Source organism: Ovis aries, chromosome 2 (genome assembly GCF_016772045.2).
Source record: "Ovis aries strain OAR_USU_Benz2616 breed Rambouillet chromosome 2, ARS-UI_Ramb_v3.0, whole genome shotgun sequence".
Lineage (NCBI taxonomy): Eukaryota > Metazoa > Chordata > Mammalia > Artiodactyla > Bovidae > Ovis > Ovis aries.
The window spans coordinates 184,032,565-184,045,406 of record NC_056055.1 but is presented as its reverse complement, the minus strand read 5'-3'; positions in this window follow the sequence as shown (position 1 = coordinate 184,045,406).

Sequence of the window (12,842 nt, the reverse complement as noted above, 5' to 3'; positions counted from 1 at the left end):
TACCTCTATTAAATATATGATCAGACTCATGATTAGACTAATTTCACAGATTAGGAAACTGAAGCACAGAGGCATTGCCATGGCAGTATAGCTGGTCAGTGATGCTACTGAAACAGAGACCTGAGTATGCGAACTCCCTTCCCCTTCTATACCACTCAGCTGTCAGCACTTTGGGGTAACTTCACTGTTAAATAACTTGGGTAATGAATTTCACTTATAAATCCAATGAGGCCAGAGAAAGTGAAGTCGCTCAGTCGTGTCCAACTCTTTGCGACCCCATGGACTGTAGCCTGCCAGGCTCCTCTGTCCAGGGGATTTTCCAGGCAAGAATACTGCAGTGGATTGCCATTTCCTTCTCCAGGGGATCTTCCCAACCCAGGGATCGAACCCGGGTCTCCTGCATTGTAGACAGATGCTTTACCGTCTGAGCCACCAGGGAAGTCCAGAGGGAGGTGATAAATTAGGAAAGGAAGGAAAAATGAGGAGTCTAAGTATCAGCTTCTTTCAAGGCCCAAGCTGTGTCCTGCCTTTAGCAGATGCCAGCACTTCTGATCTCAGCTCCCCATGACCTGCCCCTTGTTTATTCCTTTGCTGTGGTTCCCACCCATTTGGCTCCAGAGGCTTTGCCTGTACTCTGTAGGTGCTCAGCTCCTGCTTGTGCCTGAGCATCCTGTCAGCTCCTCCAGGGTAGGCATGTGTGCGCATGCTGAGTCACTTCAGTCATGTCTGACTCTTTGTGACCCTACGGTTCTGTAGCCCACCAGGCTCCCATATCCGTAGGATTCTCCAGGCAAGAATACTGGAGTGGATTTCCATGCATTCCTCCAGGGGACCTTCCCTACCTAGGTATTGAACCCGCGGTGCCTGCATTGCAGGCAGATACTTTACCATCTGAGCCACCGGTGAAGCCCTGTCTGGGGTGGTGGCTGAGTTTTACTCTTTTTTGAACCCATAGCATTCCAGCATCTTATAAGCAGGGTCTGGCATGATCCTACAGTGACTGACAGTCAGGGAAATATTGCAGAAGTAAATGGAGCAATGGCCTCTTCTGTTATCCTTAAGAAATGTCCCCACCCTCTATGAGGAAGTACCACCTTTAATAAAAAGAAACCTCACCACATTCAGTGCAGATGCTCTAACTCTTAGTCAAAGCTAACTCCCTTTGTCTGGGCTCTTGAAGACTTTGCGGAGCACTGTTATTAGGTGCAAGGTTATATGTGTGATTATTCCCCCTTTGCCATCCACATCATGTAAAGCAGACTTGTTTGAAAGTACCAGCTTATCTCATCCAGGCTGGGGGATGACATGTGGAAACTGACTTGCTCTTTCTTCGGTGCTCCTACTCGGAGTTCACCTGGACATACCACTCTTCTGCAAATGGTAATCAACTCTCGACATGAAGACTGAATGCTGAAGATTTGATACTTTTGAACTGTGGTGCTGGAGAAGACTCTTGACAGTCCCTTGGACTGCAAGGAGACCAAAGCAGTCAATCCTAAAGAAAATCAACCTTGAATGTTCGTTGGAAAGACTGATACTGAAGCTGAAGCTTCAATACTTTGGGCCCTAATGTGAAGAGCCAACTCACTGGGAAAGACCCGGATGCTGGGAAACATTAAGGGCAGGAGGAGAAGGGGACAACAGAGGATGAGATGGTTGGACAGCATCATCAACTCAATGGACATGAGTTTGAGCAAACTCTGGGAGATAGTAAAGGACAGGGGAGCATAGCGTGCTGCAGTCCATGGTGTTACAGAGAGCTGGACACGACTGAGCAACTGAACAACAAACAGCTAGAGATGTCTGCCCACCATCCAGGAGTGTGCACAAGGCCCTGTGACACCTCAGTATCTTGGCCAAGAAAGATAGGTTGATTCCTAAGTCCTGAGTCCCTGACTTAGGGCCTGTTCCTATCATCTGCTTATTTATCTGAGGACAACTGCCTTTTCCCATGACTCCAGACTGGCTTACCCAGCTCCCTGGAAGGCTAGATTCTACCTTCATCCACTGATATGCAGTTGTCATTCCAGCCTGCATAGCATAACTGTGTCCCCAAACAACCTATCCATCCCCTAGTAAATATGCTCATTCATTAGAAAAGAAGGGGTTGTATCCTTGGAGTCGCCTGAAGTCCAGTGGCGGGTTTCATTTTACAGAGTGATGGAATTAGAGGAGAGAGCTCTGGTGACTTGGAGGACAGGGGACTGGGGAGGTTTCCATGGTTCCCTAGACTGGAGTGAGCTCTCTACAGGCAAGCAGCTGAGGCTGGAGAGAAGGGATGGGCAGCGCCAGGGACCCCCCACTTAAGCACCAGTGCCTGTATTGTCTCTGCACTGGAGCCCAGGCAGGAGCCTTCAGGGAGGGTGGGAGGAAACCACAGCCTCAGCACTTCTGAGCAAGGGAGGAAAAAGATGCAGAAGGGCAGAAGATTTGACAGGGCAGAGGCAGAACGCAGAGTGGATAAGTGGGGCTTGCCTGGTGGAATCGACTTGGAATCCTTCCTTTGTTTGTGGAGTGAGTGTCCTGGAGATACACAATCTGAGCTTGGGAACCCTAGTGTGTGGAGGGGTTTGCCTAACATCTTGATCTACTTTCCTAAACTTTTTGGATGGAGAAAACCCCCAAGCCCCTGTGCCAAGCCATTTCCCCCTCTATTTGTTAAACCCATCTGCAGTTCAAGGGAAATCAGATTCATGTGTTTTCAATTCATTTACACTTAACTTATTAAAATATTGCTTTGTAAGAGCTATTTGATGTCCAGGAAGCCATTTGTGTCTCTTAAATAAATCTTTAAAGTCCCTTTTTCTTAGAAACAGGAAATTGCATTTTGCCAAATGCAAATTAACTTGCACCTCATAAAGTTCAAGTTGAGCTCAAAACATATACTGTGTGAGGGTCGGGTGGGTTTCAAACTTGGCAAGCTCTCTCAAGGTTTAATCGAAACCAAAAGACAGCAATTGCAGGCTCCAAGGACATTCCAAAGGGTGGTATTATTGTAGTCTGCCAGCAGAAAGTTAAATTTACATGCAACCTCATCTCAGTTACTCAGCAGTGGATTATCAGCTCTTCTTCTCCTGCTCCTCCTTCTTCAGCCCTCTTTGCTTCCAGCCAGATTCAGAAGATAAAATTGAGGGCATTCCCCCACCCGCTTGGTCAAGAGAACTGGGGAAAGTTAGGGTGGGGTCCATTGGGCTGAGTCTTTGGTTTCAGATTTTATTTGACTTGGTTCCCTCTGAACTCCAGAACCAAGAGACTTCCTCCTCACAGTGCCTAGACTTGGACTCAGACACACTCCATTCTCTCCTGGCCCATGTGGAGCAGGGAGTGCACGTTACATACGCGTAGACCCTCTGCCCTGAAGCTTTACAGACCTATTTTCTTCTCCTCCGTCAGTGCTGTCAGAGTTGGGCAGAGTATTAGCTTCATTTTACACATGAGAAAGGGAGGGTCATGAGAGGTGACTCACACAAGGTCACAAGCAGAGCCAGGTCATCTCCTTCTGGTTTCACCTGTGCCGTGCAGAGGGAAGAGCCTCCCAGAATGGCCAGCCCAGACAAATAAAATGTTAAGAGAAGGAAACAGTTGCGCCAGAGGTCTGTGCGGTATTCTGCTGAGTGCCATCAATGTGTCTTAAGTACTCAGCCTATGCTTGGCCATGTGCCAGGTCAGGGAAATGCAGATATGAATAGCACATGATCTCTGCCTCCAAGGCACCCAGTTCAGTGGGGAGACAGGTGCATAAGTAATAACTAGAACAGATTATGTTCAGTGTCATCACTATGGTGTGCAAAAGGCATTCTAGAGGAACTCAGGAGGGGTGCTCAGCCCAGTCTGGGAGTTCCGGAAGGCTCCTGGGGGTGGGGGGCGGGGGGAAGGAGCTAACTGTACCAAGACACTAGGAACCAACAAGGTGCAGCCAGGGGAAGTAGAAGGGGGCCACTCTAGATGGAAAGAGCAGCAAGAGTGAAAGTGTGGAGCTGTAGAAACAGCACAGTAGAAGTGGGAAATTCTAGGTAGCTTGGGATTATTAGAACATAAAAGCACAAAAAGAAGTGGGTGGGCAGCAGCCAGATTGTACTAGTTCTTATCTGCCAGGCTAAGGAGCTTAGATTTAATCTTGAGCCCCAGCGGTTCTCAACCTCTTCTATTGGGCCCTTTGGAAATCTGATGAAATCTATGGACCAGATTTTGCTAAGAAAATGTGTATCTTCATGTACGCAAAATCATGACTGCCGTTTGGAGAGATTCACTATTTTCTGAAGGCAGGCTAAGAATCCTTTCTTCCTTGCTTAGGCAATAGAGAACTACTGACACATGTTATGCAGGAGAGTGGGATAGTTAGACTTGCATTTCAGAGTGACATTCTCCCTATAATACAGAAATAGATGGGAAGGAAAATAAGACTAGAGATAGGGAGACTGGTGAGAAGGTCAATGCAACAACTGAAGAGAGAGATGGTGGAGACCTCAGAAGGTCAAGAAGCTTCCCTGGAAAGAAGGTGGCAGAGTAGTGGCCATGGTCTTGGTTGCAGAATTAATCCCTTTCAGATAGAGAACTTGGCCCTGAGAACAAGTCTGGAAGGACATTTCAGGTCGCTAGTGGGACCAGTAAGAGCTGGAGGACCCCAAATAGTCAGGGAGATAAAGCAAAAGAGATGAAGAGAGAATAAAGTTAACATAAGACTTGTGCCTTGTTTTCCTGATGAATGCTGATATGCTGGGGTTTACTCATGGCTCCAAATTCTGGGCAAAATATTTGCTGTATATATTACTCTGCCAATTGGATATCACCCATAGATCCTTTGTATGTGATGCAGATATTTCATTATTGAAAAGTAATTTTTCACTTTGGATTTTAAAATAAACTCCAGTAATGTTGAAATAAACATTGAGACTTCCAGTAATATTAGGGAGAAGGAAGAGTTCTTCATGGTGGTGTGTGACGGCTATAAAATTGTGTAGGACCTCCTGATTTGGAGAAGCATAATTGTCCATGGGCCCTGAATGCTGCCCTGTTAAATCCTACATAATGTCTGGGGAGTGAATTACTCAAGAAGATAAGAGAAGAGAAAAGATGGAAAAGAGAGAGAAGAAGAGTGGATCACTTCACCTGGACCTGATCGATGACAATAGAAGCTCCAAGAGATTTCACAGTTACCTAAGAGCTCATAGTTTGTGTTAGGGTCAAGATTCAAATTCAGATGACATGATTCCTAAGACAGGTGAATTTCTTTTTCCCTAACTGTGTCCTGGATTGTAGCTTTCCAAATTGCATCCACCTCACCTGACTGGCAGCTCAGCTATGCTTATAGACCTTGCATTTTCCTAGAATGCTTATCAGGAGGTTAAGCGTGGTAGTGCCCCACAATCTGCAAGTTCAGGTCTTATATTGTGTCAATTGAAAACCTCATTTTCTCCATGGTTCCTGGAGAAAAAGAGAGAAAATTTTGAATTATTGACACTTTTTCCTGCTGACCTTCTCCACAACTCAATGGGAGATGGAGGTGAGATCCATCACTATCTCAGTAATCAAGCTATGATCTCTGTGAAGAAGAGAGGTTAGAGCGTGGAAATACTTGGTCCAGGTTAATAAGACTATTTCCTTGCTGATGTAGTACAAGCAAAATCTTCAGGGCCTCACATATGAGCCAAGTAAGCAAAGCACCAACTTCCGCATTGCTTGCCTGGGGTCAGTGTGGATTCATCCAACTGGCCACATAAAGGAAACTGATATTATCAGAGCATGTTTGCCCTTGTACACTGAGGGTGCTCCCCACGCTGCCCTGGAATTCTGAGATGTTCTCAGAACTGGGGATATCTGTGGCTGGAACAAGACCCTCTGTCATTTGGTTTCACTAGGAGGAAATGACTGACTAAGTTAAGAATGGAGGAGGATGAGGTGGAAAACACTTTCCAGAAATGTCCAGGAAAGAAGCCTCTTCTCCTACAAACTCATCCACTTATTCAGTGAGGTTTACGAATGATTAATTTTGAGCTAGGCAACATGCATGGCCTTCCCAGATGGTGCTAGTGGTAAAGAATCCAGCTGGCAATGCAGGAGACACAGAGATGGATCCTGGTTGGATCCCTGCATCGGGAAGATCCCCTGGAGTAGGAAATGGAAACCCTCTTCAGTATTCTTGTCTGGAAGATTCCATGGGCAGAGGATCCTGGTGGGCTACAGTCCATGGGGCTGAGAAAAGACTAAGCAAGCACACACACAGAGGCGCTGCGCGCAGCATCAAGGGTTAGACTTGGGCCCTGTCCTCCAGAGACTCATAGCGCTTGGTCCTGGGAAGCCCTGTGGGCTATTTGAATACCTGGGTTAGTGCATATTTTGAGCAGAGTTCAGAATTTCTGGCACATGATTGATGCTTCGTAAATGTTTGTTGAATGAAAAGGCACAGTTCCTGCCCACAGAAATATAAATGGGGTCTGGAGAAACAGTCAAGTAAAGAGAAGTGAGCCAGAGTGAGGACTTCCACTCAGGAGAATCTCAAGGGTAGTCCCCATTTTTTTTTTTTTTAACTCACATTTATCAGTCTAAAAAAGTCTCATTCTCATGAAATAAAATCAAAGATACGTGGAAAGCATAGACATATCTAAAGAAGAAAAGTTCACTTATAATCACAAGATCAAGAGAAGATCATGAATGGAGCCCCCAACATAAAGATACAATTTGTTATCTTGGAAAGATAATTAATCTTATTAGATGTTCATTGAACACCTGTCCTGGTTTGGCCCAGCCACTAGAGGCTGTTTGGAGCCTTTTGTGATGAAGCATGGGAACATGGAATTGATGGGGCAGCTGATCTCAGATGGGCTCGAGATGCCTGATTGTGTGTGGGTGTCCCTGGAGAATGTGGGCTGCATCGAGATTCCAGCTCTGGGTTTTCTGCTATCCCGGGGCTGGTACCTCTGGAGCAGCTGTTGGGCCACTGACTATATGCCCAGATAAAGTCCTGTTTTCCCAACTGGTCCTAGTAGGCTTGATAAAGAGAAAGAGGTCAAAGTGGTCCTCCCTAGCCTGATGCCCAGTTCCTTAAGCCTAATGAGCCCTCTATGCTGACCCACCATCCTGAGTCTGGAATCTGTTCTGATAAAATCTGTTACAAAATCAGGACATTCTGCTTTGGAGTTTTCCAAAATGGGCTTCTGATCAGGAGAAGAACCTGATGATCTGCTGAATACAGAGGACAGCCCTGGTAGACTGGTTTCTCGTTTACATCATGGTAACAGTGGGGAAGACCAGGGAAACAAATGTCTACTGGCCAAGCACTCTGCTAGACAGTGACTGCAAACCAAGCGGCTGAACTCTAAAGGTCCCAAGAGCCCCTCCAGTATCTGCTGTTTGGAAGAGAGGAGAGCAGGAACAAAGAGACGTGAGGCCACACTCCAGGTTCTCAATCCATGCCACCAGACCACCACATTCACTCTCACCGACTTTACCCCCGGGGCTTCCATGGCAGCTCCCCTTTGGACAAAGGACCCCGTGGATAAAACACATTTGAAAAGCTTTGCTCAGCAGTGATGGTCCCTACAGAGCAGTAAGACAGCCCAGTCCTTAAGGATTCAGCTGAGAAAGGATATCCTGCGCCAGGAAGAGACCCTGAGCTCAACACCTGGTCTGCCACTGGCACCAAGGGGGTTGGGAGCAGGAGGCTGGGGCCAGAGGAGACCCAGGTCGGCTGTGTTTGAGGATCCCTACCACGGTCTCCCTGGAAAATGCACTCCCTCATTTCCTGGCATTTTCCTCACTGGCAATATTCTTACAATATCCCTTTAAGCTATTCAGACCGCTGATATATCATATGTCTGGTGGTCAACAGAGGCAAATACGGACATTCCCCTGCCCCATTCCTTCCATCTTGATGGATCTGCTTCTGTTTGATGCCAGTTATGCCCTGTTTCTGGACCTCTGACTTTGAACCCTAAACTTATTTGCCTTCACTTGATTGTAGACGCTGGACTCTTTCTTACCCTCGCACTCTGCAAACCTGGCTTCTTTAAGAAGAGACTTTGCTCTCTCTGTGGTTGCATGCATCCATGCTAAGTCACTTCAGTCGCTTCTGACTCTTTGTGACCCCAGGGACCATATCCAGGCTACTCTGCTCATGGGATTCTCCAGGCAGGAACATTGGAGAGGGTTTATATTTCCTTCCCGGGGACTCAGGATTGGGTCTCGAATCAGGGATTGAACCCGCATCTCTTATGTCTCCTGCATTGGCAGGTGGGTTCTTTACCACTGGCGCCACCTGGGAAGCCCTAAATCTGGTTATTTGGCCCTAAATCTCATAGCATCACTAGAAACCTATTGCTTCTCAGCTCAGTCCTGACAAAAGTCTGGAATTGTCCAAAAAGAGCTTTACTAAGATGCTGTGAAAGTGAAAGAAGTCGCACAGTCATGTCTGACTCTTTGCGACCCCATAGACTGTAGCCTACCACGCTCCTCTGTCCATGGGATTTTCCAAGCAATCGTACTGGAGTGGATTGCCATTTCCTTCGCCAGGGGATCTTCCCAACCCAGGGCTTGAACACGGGTCTCCCACATTGTAGACAGACGCTTTACCGTCTGAGCCACAAAAAGGAAACCAAGAAATCACAGCAGCACAAAATGATTGACTTCAGCAAACTCAAATTCCTTATTCTAATTCTTCCCACAGAGTGGCTTTGCTGGTACCGATTCTGGGCTCACTGCCCTGGGGGCCTTTCCTCCCTCAGTCCCAAGATGGCTGGGAGGCTTGGGGGCATTCTCTTTCCTAGAAGTGATTTCTTCATCTTGTTTCTGCTCTGGCCCCGGGTCATCACCTCCAGCTCCAGGTCGAGCCGCTACTGCCCTGGTTATGCATCCCTGCTTCTGGAAGGCAACTCCCTTCTGCAGCACCAACCAGCCTTCTCGAGGCCGCTGCTGACACGCAGTTGCCTCCTCTACCCTCCCAGTGGGCAGGTGACCTTCCCGGCTTCCTGAAGTCTTCCCCCTCCCTCTTACCTCCTAGTGCCTTTTGCCATGAAAGTTTGTTCATATAAAGAACATTCACTCACTCATTCATTCAACTTGACGAGCTGTTTTAACCTCCTTGTTCTAGACTTTGCTTTTATACTTTTTATTTTATTATCCTCTCAAACATTTAAAAATGAGTACATTGTTTTGGAATTTGTTCATTGTCTGTCAAGTCGTGTCTGACTCTTGGGGACCTCATGAACTGCAGCATGCTAGGCTTGCCTGTCCTTCACCATCTCCTGGTCTTTGCTCACATTCATGTCCATTGAGTCAATGATGCTATCTAACCATCTCATCCTCTGTCATCCCCTCCTTCTTTTGCCTCCAGTCTTTCCCAGAATCAGGGTCTTTTCCAGTGAATCAGCTCTTTGCATCAGATGACCAAAGTACTGGAGCTTCAGCATCAGTTCTTCCAATGAATATTCAGGGTTTATTTCCTTTAGAATTGACTGGTTTGATTTCCTGGCAGTCCAAGAGACTCTAAAGAGTCTTCTCCAACACCACAATTTGAAAGCATCAATTCCTTGGCACTCAGACTTCTTTATGGTCTGACTCTCAAATCTATACGTTCAGTTCAGTTCAGTCACGCAGTCGTGTCCGGCTCTTTGCGACCCCATGAATCACAGCACACCAGGCCTCCCTGTCCATCACCAACCCCCGGAGTTCACTCAGACTCATGCCCATCGAGTCAGTGATGCCATCCAGCCATCTCATCCTCTGTCATCCCCTTCTCCTCCTGCCCCCAATCCCTCCCAGCATCAGAGTCTTTTCCAATGAGTTAACTCTTCGCATGAGGTGGCCAAAGTACTGGAGTTTCAGCTTTAGCATCATTCCTTCCAAAGAAATCTCAGGGCTGATCTCCTTCAGAATGGATTGGTTGGATCTCCTTGCAGTCCAAGGGACTCTCAAGAGTCTTCTCCAATACCACAGTTCAAAAACATCAATTCTTCAGTGCTCAGCTTTCTTCACAGTCCAATTCTCACATCCATACATGGCCACAGGAAAAACCATAGCCTTGACTAGACGGACCTTAGTCAGCAAAGTAACGTCTCTGCTTTTGAATATGCTACCTAGGTTGGTCATAACTTTTCTTCCAAGGAGTAAGTGTCTTTTAATTTCATGGCTGCAATCACCATCTGCAGTGATTTTGGAGCCCAAAAAAATAAAGTCTGACACTGTTTCCACTGTTGCCCCATCTATTTCCCATGAAGTGATGGGACCAGATGCCATGATCTTCGTTTTCTGAATGTTGAGCTTTAAGCCAACTTTTTCACTCTCCTCTTTCACTTTCATCAAGAGGCTTTGTAGTTCCTCTTCACTTTCTGCCATAAGGGTGCTATCATCTGCATATCTGAGGTTATTGATATTTCTCCAGGCAATCTTGATTCCAGCTTGTGTTTCTTCCAGCCCAGAGTTTCTCATGATGTACTCTGCATAGAAGTTAAATAAGCAGGGTGACAATATACAGCCTTGACGTACTCCTTTTCCTATTTGGAACCAGTCTGTTGTTCCATGTCCAGTTCTAACTGTTCCTTCCTGACCTGCATACTGATTTCTCAAGAGGCAGGTCAGGTGGTCTGGTATTCCCATCTCTTTCAGAATTGTCCGCAGTTTATTGTAATCCACAGTCAAAGGCTTTGGCATAGTCAATAAAGCAGAAATAAATGTTTTTCTGGAACTTTCTTGCTTTTTCGAGGATCCAGTGGATGTTGGCAATTTGATCTCTGGTTCCTCTGCCTTTCCTAAAACCAGCTTGAACATCTGGAAGTTCACAGTTCACGTATTGCTGAAGCCTGGCTTGGAGAATTTTGAGCATTACTTTACTAGCATGTGAGATGAGTGCAATTGTGCAGTAGTTTGAGCATTCTTTGGCACTGCCTTTCTTTGGAATTGGAATGAAAACGGACCTTTTCCAGTCCTGTGGCCACTGCTGAGTTTTCCAAATTTGCTGGCATATTGAGTGCAGCACTTTAAGAGCATCATCTTTCAGGATTTGAAATAGCTCAACTGGAATTCCATCACCTCCACTAGCTTTCTATACGTTACTACTGGAGGAAAATATAGCTTTGACTAGATGGACATTTGTTGGCAAAGTGCTGTATCTGCTCTCTAATACACTGTCTAAGTTTGTCTTTGCTTTCCTTCCAAGGAGCTAGTGTCTTTTAGTTTCATGGTTGTCATCACCATCCACAGTGATTTTGGAGCCCAAGAAAATATAATCTGTCACTGTTTTGGAATTAGATCATACAAAATAAGGATGAATCACTTCTTAAAATCTGTGAATAAAAAAATAACAAAATTTGATCACGTTGAAGCAATTCATGCTACTGTTTGGTGCATCCCATTCCTTATTTTTCTCTACATTCTTGTTCATGCACACACAAATATGATTTTTTTCCCTCTAAAAATCTGTTGCTATATTCTGTATCACTCTGCAAGTTGCTTCTTTCACTTAACTTTTCCTGTTGTGCCCTGGTGATATTTTGTTGAACCTTAGTTCCCTTACTCTTTCAGGTCAGAAGTTCCCAATCACACTTCTGCAGAACATTGGATTTCCTTTAGTTCAACCAAGATGCTGAACAGTCAAAACCCAGCAATAATCATTTTCAATTCAGTTTGTACTTAGTTTACAAAATTTATAATTTATTTTTGTTATAAACAAAATATATAAGTAAAAATTTCTCATTCAACATTGACTTTTAACTAGAACATTAACCTTTAACTACAACATTTGGGTATACTGTTGTTGTTGTAGTTATTAAGTCATGTAGTCTCACCCAAAATGATTGCTAGGTTAATCAAAAGTTGTATTTAGTTATCTTCAGTTAATCTGCTAATATTTCATAAGGTTCTGCAAACAGCCCCATGACCTCCAGGAACCTTGCTATGTTCCCATATCTGGGATGTGCTGTGGGTCTGAGTGCATGAGTATTCAGTTGCGTCCAACTCATCTTAACCCTATGGACTGTAACCTGACAGGCTCCTATGTTCATGGGATTTTCCAGGCAAGAATACTGGAGTGGGTTGCCATTTTTCCTTCTGGGAATCTTCCAGCACAGGGATCAAACCCATGTTTACTGTGTTTCCTACACTGCATCCCTTGCAGGTGGATTGTTTTACCGCTGAGCCACTGGAGGGATCTAGGGCCTCCTAGATTCAGCTTTGGCCTGAATGTACAGTTTCAGCTTGACCCAGCCATCAGACAGTGTGTGTGAAGCCTGAAGAGGAGGGGACAGACGATGTGCAGAACTGCCATGCATGGGGATCTCACCCTACTCTGTTGAGGGACTTCTCCAAAGAAGTGGGACAGAGAGAAGGGGAGATATTTCTCCACCTGCAAGACAGAAGTGAGTCCAGGAGTCCAGGTGGACAGGGAGCCTACAGGGATCACCTGAGAGGGACTCTGTGAGGCAGAGAAGGATATGGAACCCAGGGTTGAGGTTGATATTCTGGAGGGATTGATAGTGGAGTTCGAGATAGTGGATTGGATTAAAGTAGGAACAAAAAGGACATTGGTGATTTTTTGGGACCTCACAGAAAAGAGCGCATAGGAACTTTGAGAGGAAGCTGGGGTTCTGCAGGGATGTCATCTATCATGTGGTGATTCCTTTGTACCTATGTGCTGCAGGGGAGTTGAGAAATTTGTGTGTGGGACAGAATGGTTTAAGCCAAAAGGGCAGAGCAGAAAATCCTTTAAAAAATATGTTTATATATTTATTTATTTTTGTCTACTCTGGGTCTTTGTTGCTGTGCACGGGCATTCTCTAGTTGTGGCCAGTGTGGGCTACTTTCTAGCCGCAGTGCATGGGCTTCTCATTGTGGTGGCTTCCCTTGTTGAGGAG